Here is an 8,365-nt window from a genome sequence, read left to right on the forward strand (position 1 = left end):
TTTACAACTTATTTGTGCTCTACTACAGGAGGGAGTCTCCCTACTATGACTACGTGACATGCTTGAGGTGAGATCATTGCTTTTTATTTTTTGGGGCCGATCGCGGGGATCGGCCTTGCCACGTACGTCCATTGACTTTGCTCTTGCTACTCTGTCAGGCCGGTGGATAAGACCAGCCTCACCCCGTTTTTTGTAGCTTCGATGCGCTCACAGCCATCCAAACTGACTCCAGAGATCGGCTCTTGGTCGTCTGCGTCCCAAATATTCATGCCAGCTATTGAGATCTCGATCGAGTCATCTGCATGAACGACCTCCACTTCATCTCCATCCCACTGTATCAGGCATTGGTGCATTGTGGATGGAATGCAGCAGTTGGCATGAAACCAATCCCTCCCTAGCAGGACAGCGTAAGTGCTTTTGCTGTCGACGATGAAGAATGATGTAGGGATGGTTTTTCGGCCCACGGTTAGATCTACGTTCAGAACGCCTTGCGTTTCTGATGCTTGGCCGTTGAAGTCGTTTAGTGTGACATTGGTTTTGATCAGATCTGCGTTAGAGCGTCCCAAACGCCGTAGCATGGAGTATGGCATTATATTGACTGCCGCTCCCGTGTCAACCAACATCTTGCTGACAGGCTGCCCGTTGATATAACCTTTTAGGTACATGGCCTTCAAATGTTTGTAGCTCTTCTCTCATGGCTTTTCAAAGATAACTGGCCGTGGGCCGCAGTCAAACTGTGCTACCGGCACTTCTTCGGCTCTTGGAGCACAAAACTCCGACGGAAGTATGAACACCATATTTGTGCCAGCCGATGCCTTCGCATCGGATTTTATTTGTTTGGGACGCCATTCTTTCTTCTGTGGACGAGTCTCCGCGTCCAAAGTTTGCTGAATTTTCACGGCCAGATCGGGCCGCGCTTTCCTCAACGTGTGCAGGTATTGCGCCTTGATGACCCACAAGTATAGGGGGTGTATCGTAGTATCTTCGATAAGAAAGAGTGTCGAACCCAACGAGGAGCAGAAGGTGTTGACAAGCAGTTTCGATGAAGGATTCACTGTAAATGCTCACAGACAAGTATTCAGGGGGTTTTGATGTAACAGATGAATAAAGTACGAGTAAGTAAAGTGCGAGAGTAACAATTGCAGCGAGTGGCCCAATCCTTTTTAGCACAAAGGACAAGCCGGTTTGTTTACTTATAATGACCAAACGTTCTCGAGGACACACGGGATTTTAGTCTAGTGCTTTCGCTACACACGGCTAATTAATCTTCATTGTTTTGATAAGTGTTGTGTGGGTGAACCTGTGCTAATGTACCGCCCTTCCTAGGACTAATACATACTTGTGATTATACCCCTTGCAAGCATCCGCAACTACAAGAAAGTAATTAAGAATAAATCTAACCACAGCCTTAAACTCTGAGATCCTGCTATCCCTCCTGCATCGATATACCAACGGGGGCTTAGGTTTCTGTCACTCCGGCAACCCCGCAATTGGCAAACGAGTACAAGATGCATTCCCCTAGGCCCATAAAGGTGAAGTGTCGTGTAGTCGACGTTCACACGACACCACTAGAAGAATAACACCACAACTTAAATATCATAACATTGAATATTACTCAACCATACTTCACTACTAACATTTAGACTTCACCCATGTCCTCAAGAACTAAACGAACTACTCACGAGACATCATATGGAACATGATCAGAGGTGATATGATGATGAATAACAATCTGAACATAAACCTTGGTCCAACGGTTTCACTCAATAGCATCAACAACAAGTAGAAATCGATACCGGGAGAGTTTCCCCTATCAAACAATCAAGATCAAACCCAAATTGCTACGGCGGTGACGATGTCCAGCGGTGGAGACGGCGGTGATGATGGTGGAGATGATGATGATGGTGATGGAGATGATGTCCAGCTCGATGACGATGGCGATGGCGTCAATTTCCCCCTCCCGGAGGGAATTTCCCCGGTGGATCTCAGCCCGCCGGAGAGCTCTTTTCTCTCTGGTGTTCTCCGCCCCGCAGAGGCGGCTGTAACTCTTCGCGAGGTACCCTCTGTGGCTTAGGTCTTCGGGACGAAGGATTTCGTGAAGAAAAGGAGGCGAGAGGGGCTGTGGGCCCCCCTCCTCACTGGGCGGCGCGGCCAGGCCATGGGCCGCGCCGGCCTATGGTCTGGGCCCACCTTGGGTCCCCTCGGCTCCCCCTTCTAGCTCACTTCGTCATCTGGAAAAATAGGATGTTTGGTATAATTTCCGTCAGCTGTTGATCTTCCGAAATATTGCATTCTGACAGTGCTTTTTCCAGCAGAATCCTGGCTCCGGTGCTCGATCCTCCAATAATCATGAAACATGCAAAATAGATGAAATAACATAAGTATTATGTCCAAATATGAAATATATCAATGAATAACAGCAAATTATGATATAAAATAGTGATGCAAATTGGACGTATCAACCCCCCCAAGCTTAGACTTCGCTTGTCCCCAAGCGAAACTGAACTCGGTAAACAGGACCACATGTTTATGGAGTGAAGAGTCGATAAATAAAATACGGACAAGAAGCATCATATTCATTCACACAAGATATTCTAGTAAACAACTTCCTCATATAACTCAACTTGAAACAAGTATAAGGTAATCACAAATAAAGGTGCATAAGAAATCATAGTTGGTGATGGCAAACTTCGTTCTTGGTCAGAGAACAATTAACAGGTTATTCTTATCTATTGAGCAGCGCTCTCATGTTAAAGTTTATATTGCTCGACTTGCATACTCAATCATAATAATCTCCTCATGATCATTGATAACTTGCAAAGCTATATTCATTCAGATAAAACTTGTACTGAACAAGGAAGAATAAAAGACATGATGAAGCAAATCACAATATAATGGTTTGATCACAACAACTCAAATGCTTGCTTGAGATGGAGGGAAATAGGTTTACCGACTCAACATAAAGTAAAAGACAGGCCCTTCGCAGAGGGAAGCAGGGATTAAATCATGTGCTAGAGCTTTTTCAGTTTTGAAATCATATAGAGATAATAAAAGTAACATTTTGAGAGGTGTTTGTTGTTGTCAACGACTGGTAGCGGGTACTCTAACCCCCATGCCAGACAACCTTCAAAGAGCGGCTCCCATTTTATTTTGTATGGCACTCCTTCTAACCTTTCTTTCACAATGCATGGCTAACCGAATCCTCGGGTGCCTGCCAACAATCTCATACCATGAAGGAGTGCCTTTTTATTTTAGTTTTATTATGATGACACTCCCCCCAACCTTTGCTTACACAAGCCATGGCTAACCGAATCCTTCCGGTGCCGTCCATCAATCTCATACCATGGAGGAGTGTCTATTTAGTTTGATTAATTTGGGACCGGGAATCCCATTGCCAGCTCTTTTTGCAAAATTATTGGATAAGCGGATGAAGCCACTAGTCCATTGGTGAAAGTTGCCCAACAAGATTGAAAGATAAACACCACATACTTCCTCATGAGCTATAAAACATTGACACAAATCAGAGGTGATAAATTTTGAATTGTTTAAAGGTAGCACACGAAGTATTTACTTGGAATGGCAGGAAATACCATGTAGTAGGTAGATATGGTGGACACAAATGGCATAGGTTTGGGTTAAGGTTTGGATGCACGAGAAGTATTCCCTCTCAGTACAGGTCTTTGGCTAGCAAGGTTAATTAGCAAGCATAAGAGTCGAGGGAAACAAACAAATATACATGTGATAGAAACAATCATGCATCTTCCTTGTAAGCACAAACAGTTTTAACTTCAGAATAATAAGCTATGAGCTAACAAGAAAGAAAGACAATGAAACAACTACATGTATTTCTCTTTTCTACTTAAACCTCAAAGTGCTGTTGCTATTGACCAATGCTAAGTTTGCCAAAACCAAATTGATTTATTCAATGCTCCCAAAGTGATACCAATACTAACAACAAGGTAAATCATATAGTAGAGATTGCAAACTAAAATAAGATGTGCAATATGTAAATGATAAGACTTCTCATTAATATTCCATAACGATAACTCACACCAAGGGATACATAGACAACCAACTAAAGGAGAGATACTTCCAAACTGCAACCCATCTTATATGATAACTTCCCTACTCATGATATGACACTACTTGACAGTAAAAAGTAAAAGATAGTGATGATGTGATACCGCGGCACTCCCCCAAGCTTGGAACAAACCAAGGGGATGCCAATACCGATGAAGAATTACTCCTTCGGCGATGGTGGTGATGAATTCCTCCCGCGCTTCTTACAGATCTCCTTCAGCTTCAGTTTCTCAGCTTGGCAATTCTGCACTAAGACTCGAAGAGATTCATTGTTATCTGAAGTTGGCGATGATGACCTTGTGATGGGAATCGAGTGGTATTCCAGCATTCTACGGAGACGGCAATTCTCCTCCTGGAGTATCTCCACTTCTCTTCTTAGAGCCCGATATTGATCACAAAACTCATCGGTAGTCCGTAGAGCTTCTTCCAACACGGGGAAAGAATCGAGGCTAAGAGCAGGTGGTAAGGGTCCCTGCAAGTTATGAGAAAAATAACGTCGAGTGTCAACAGATCCCACCAAGATTTGCTTACTCCCAACGGCTTGTTACTCTTGTCTTGATGACACCCTTTTCACTTCTTCCTCCGAAAGCCCCTTGCCCTTGTTGTTGGAGGCCATGGTGCTTCTAGATTGAGAACAGACCCTGGCAGAAACAGCTCGAAACAAAACACGTCGAGAAAACGATATACGGACCTCCAGAGTCCGGAGGATTATATAGCAAAAAATTTCACGACAAAAGGAAAGTACCAGGTCGAACCAGAGTCGGAAAGGGGCGACGAGGCGGTGATACGTCTCCGACATATCGATAATTTCTTATGTTCCATGCCACATTATTGATGTTATCTACATGTTTTATGCACACTTTATGTCATATTCGTGCATTTTCTGGAACTAACCTATTAACAAGATGCCGAAGTGCCAGTTCCTGTTTTCTGCTGTTTTTGGTTTCAGAAATCCTAGTAACGAAATATTCTCGGAATCGGACGAAATCAACGCCCAAGTTCCTATTTTCACCGGAAGCATCCAGAACACCCGGGAAGGACCAGAGGGGGGGCACTGGGCCCCCAGACCATAGGCCGGCGCAGCCCAGGCCCTGGCCGCGCCGCCCTATGGTGTCGTCGCCCCTTCGACCCTCCTGCGCCGCCTCGTCGCCTATATAAAGCCCCTGGATCGAAAACCCTGATACGTTCGACGAAAACCACAGAAACCATCCAGAGCCGCCGCCATCGCGAGGCCAAGATCTGGGGGACAGGAGTCTCTGTTCCGGCACGCTGTCGGAGCGGGGAAGTGCCCCCGGAAGGCTTCTCCATCGACACCGCTGCCATCTCCACCGCCATCTTCATCACCGCTGCTGCTCCCATGAGGAGGGAGTAGTTCTCCATCGAGGCTCGGGGCTGTACCGGTAGCTATGTGGTTCATCTCTCCCATGTACCTCAATACAATAATCTCATGAGCTGCTTTACATGATTGAGATTCATATGAGTTTGTATCACAATTTATCTATGTGCTACTCTAGCAATGTTATTAAAGTAGTTTTATTCCTCCTGCACGTGTGTAAAGGTGACAGTGTGTGCACCGTGTTAGTACTTGGTTTATGCTATGATCATGATCTCTTGTAGATTGCGAAGTTAACTATTGCTATGATAATATTGATGTGATCTATTCCTCCTACATATGCATGAAGGTGACAGTGTGCATGCTATGTTAGTACTTGGTTTAGTCTGTTGATCTATCTTACACTACAAGGTTACTAAAATATGAACAGTAATTGTGGAGCTTGTTAACTCCGGCATTGAGGGTTCGTGTAATCCTACGCAATGTGTTCATCATCCAACAAAAGTGTAGAGTATGCATTTATCTATCCTGTTATGTGATCAATGTTGAGAGTGTCCACTAGTGAAAGTGTAATCCCTAGGCCTTGTTCCTAAATACTGCTATCGTTGCTTGTTTACTGTTTTACTGCGTTACTACTGCTGCAATACTACCACCATCAACTACACGCCAGCAAGCTATTTTCTGGCACCGTTGCTACTGCTCATACTTATTCATACCACCTGTATTTCACTATCTCTTCGCCGAACTAGTGCACCTATTAGGTGTGTTGGGGACACAAGAGACTTCTTGCTTTGTGGTTGCAGGGTTGCATGAGAGGGATATCTTTGACCTCTTCCTCCCTGAGTTCGATAAACCTTGGGTGATCCACTTAAGGGAAAACTTGCTGCTGTTCTACAAACCTCTGCTCTTGGAGGCCCAACACTGTCTACAGGAAAGGAGGGGGAACGTAGACATCAAGCTATTTTCTGGCGCCGTTGCCGGGGAGGAAAGGTAAAAGGTACTCACACTCCGGATCTCGGCTACCAAGCTATTTCCCGGCGCCGTAAGTACTCAAAGCTATTTCCTTTAGATCCTGCAATTGCATCTTTTTGTTTCTTGTTTACACTAGTTTGGCATAATGGACAAGAATGATCTTCTTATTCTATTTCCTGATTTAAAACATGGATTGTTTGATGCGAAAATTAAAAAACCTATGGAATCTTATTTGCATGCTGGTAGTAATATTAGTATGAACGCTTTGAACACCATTGTTGATAATAATATAGAAAGTTCTAAGCTTGGGGAAGCTGTTTTTCATGATCTTTTTAGTCCCCCAAGCATTGAGGAGAAAATTTTCTTTGATGATACTTTGCCTCCTATTTATGATGATTATAATGATATTGGTCTTTTAGTGCCACCTACTATGGAGAGTAAATTTTGTTGTGATTATACTATGCCTCCTACACTTGATGAGAATAATAATGATAGCTACTTTGTTGAATTTGCTCCTACTACAATTAATAAGAATAACTATGCTTATGTGGAGAGTAATAATTTTATGCATGAGACTCATGATAAGAATGCTTTATGTGATAGTTATATTGTTGAGTTTGCTCATGATGCCACTGGATATTATTATGAGAGAGGAAAATATGGTTGTAGGAATTTTCATGTTACTAAAATACCTCTCTATGTGCTGAAATTTTTGAAGCTATGCTTGTTTTATCTTCCTATGCTTGTTACTTTGCTCTTCATGAACTTGTTTATTTACAAGATTCCTATGCATAGGAAGCATGTTAGACTTAAATGTGTTTTGAATTTGCCTCTTGATGCTCTCTTTTGCTTCAAATACTATTTCTTGCGAGTGCATCATTAATACTGCTGAGCCCATCTTAATGGCTATAAAGAAAAGAACTTCTTGGGAGATAACCCATGTGTTATTTTGCTACAGTACTTTGTTTTATATTTGTGTCTTGGAAGTTGTTTACTACTGTAGCAACCTCTCCTTATCTTAGTTTTGTGTTTTGTTGAGCCAAGTGAAGCCTCTAATCGAAGGTTGATACTAGATTTGGATTTCTGCGCAGAAACAGATTTCTATCTGTCACGAATCTGGGCTGTTTTCTCTGTAGAAAAATCAGAAAAATATGCCAATTTACGTGTGTGTTCCTCAGATATGTACGCAACTTTCATTAGTTTTGAGTTTTCTGATCTGAGCAACGGAAGTATTTATTACAAATTCGTCTTTACGGACTGTTCTGTTTTGACAGATTCTGCCTTTTATTTCGCATTGCTTCTTTCGCTGTGTTGGGTGGATTTCTTTGTTCCATTACCTTCCAGTAGCTTTGAGCAATGTCCAGAAGTGTTAAGAATGATTGTGTCACCTCTGAACATGTGAGTTTTTGATTATGTACTAACCCCTCTAATGAAGTTTATGAGAAGTTTGGTGTGAAGGAAGTTTTCAAGGGTCAAGAGAGGAGGATGATATACTATGATCAAGAAGAGTGAAAGCTCTAAGCTTGGGGATGCCCCGGTGGTTCACCCCTGCATATATCAAGAAGACTCAAGCGTCTAAGCTTGGGGATGCCCAAGGCATCCCCTTCTTCATCGACAACATTATCAGGTTCCTTCTCTTGAAACTATATTTTTATTCGGTCACATCTGATGTGCTTTGCTTGGAGCGTCTATGTGCTTTTGTTTTTGCTTTTGTTTGAATAAATGCTTGTGTGGGAGAGAGACACGCTCCGCTGGTTCGTATGAACACATGTGTTCTTAGCTCATAATATTCATGGCGAAGTTTCTTCTTCGTTAAATTGTTATATGGTTGGAATTGGAAAATGATACATGTAGTAATTGCTATAATGTCTTGGATAATGTGATACTTGGCAATTGTTGTGCTCATGTTTAAGCTCTTGCATCATATACTTTGCACCCATTAATGAAGAAATACATAGAGCATGCTAAAATTTGGTTTGC

The sequence above is a fragment of the Lolium perenne genome, chromosome 7, assembly GCF_019359855.2.
Source record: "Lolium perenne isolate Kyuss_39 chromosome 7, Kyuss_2.0, whole genome shotgun sequence".
Classification (NCBI taxonomy): Eukaryota; Viridiplantae; Streptophyta; class Magnoliopsida; order Poales; family Poaceae; genus Lolium; species Lolium perenne.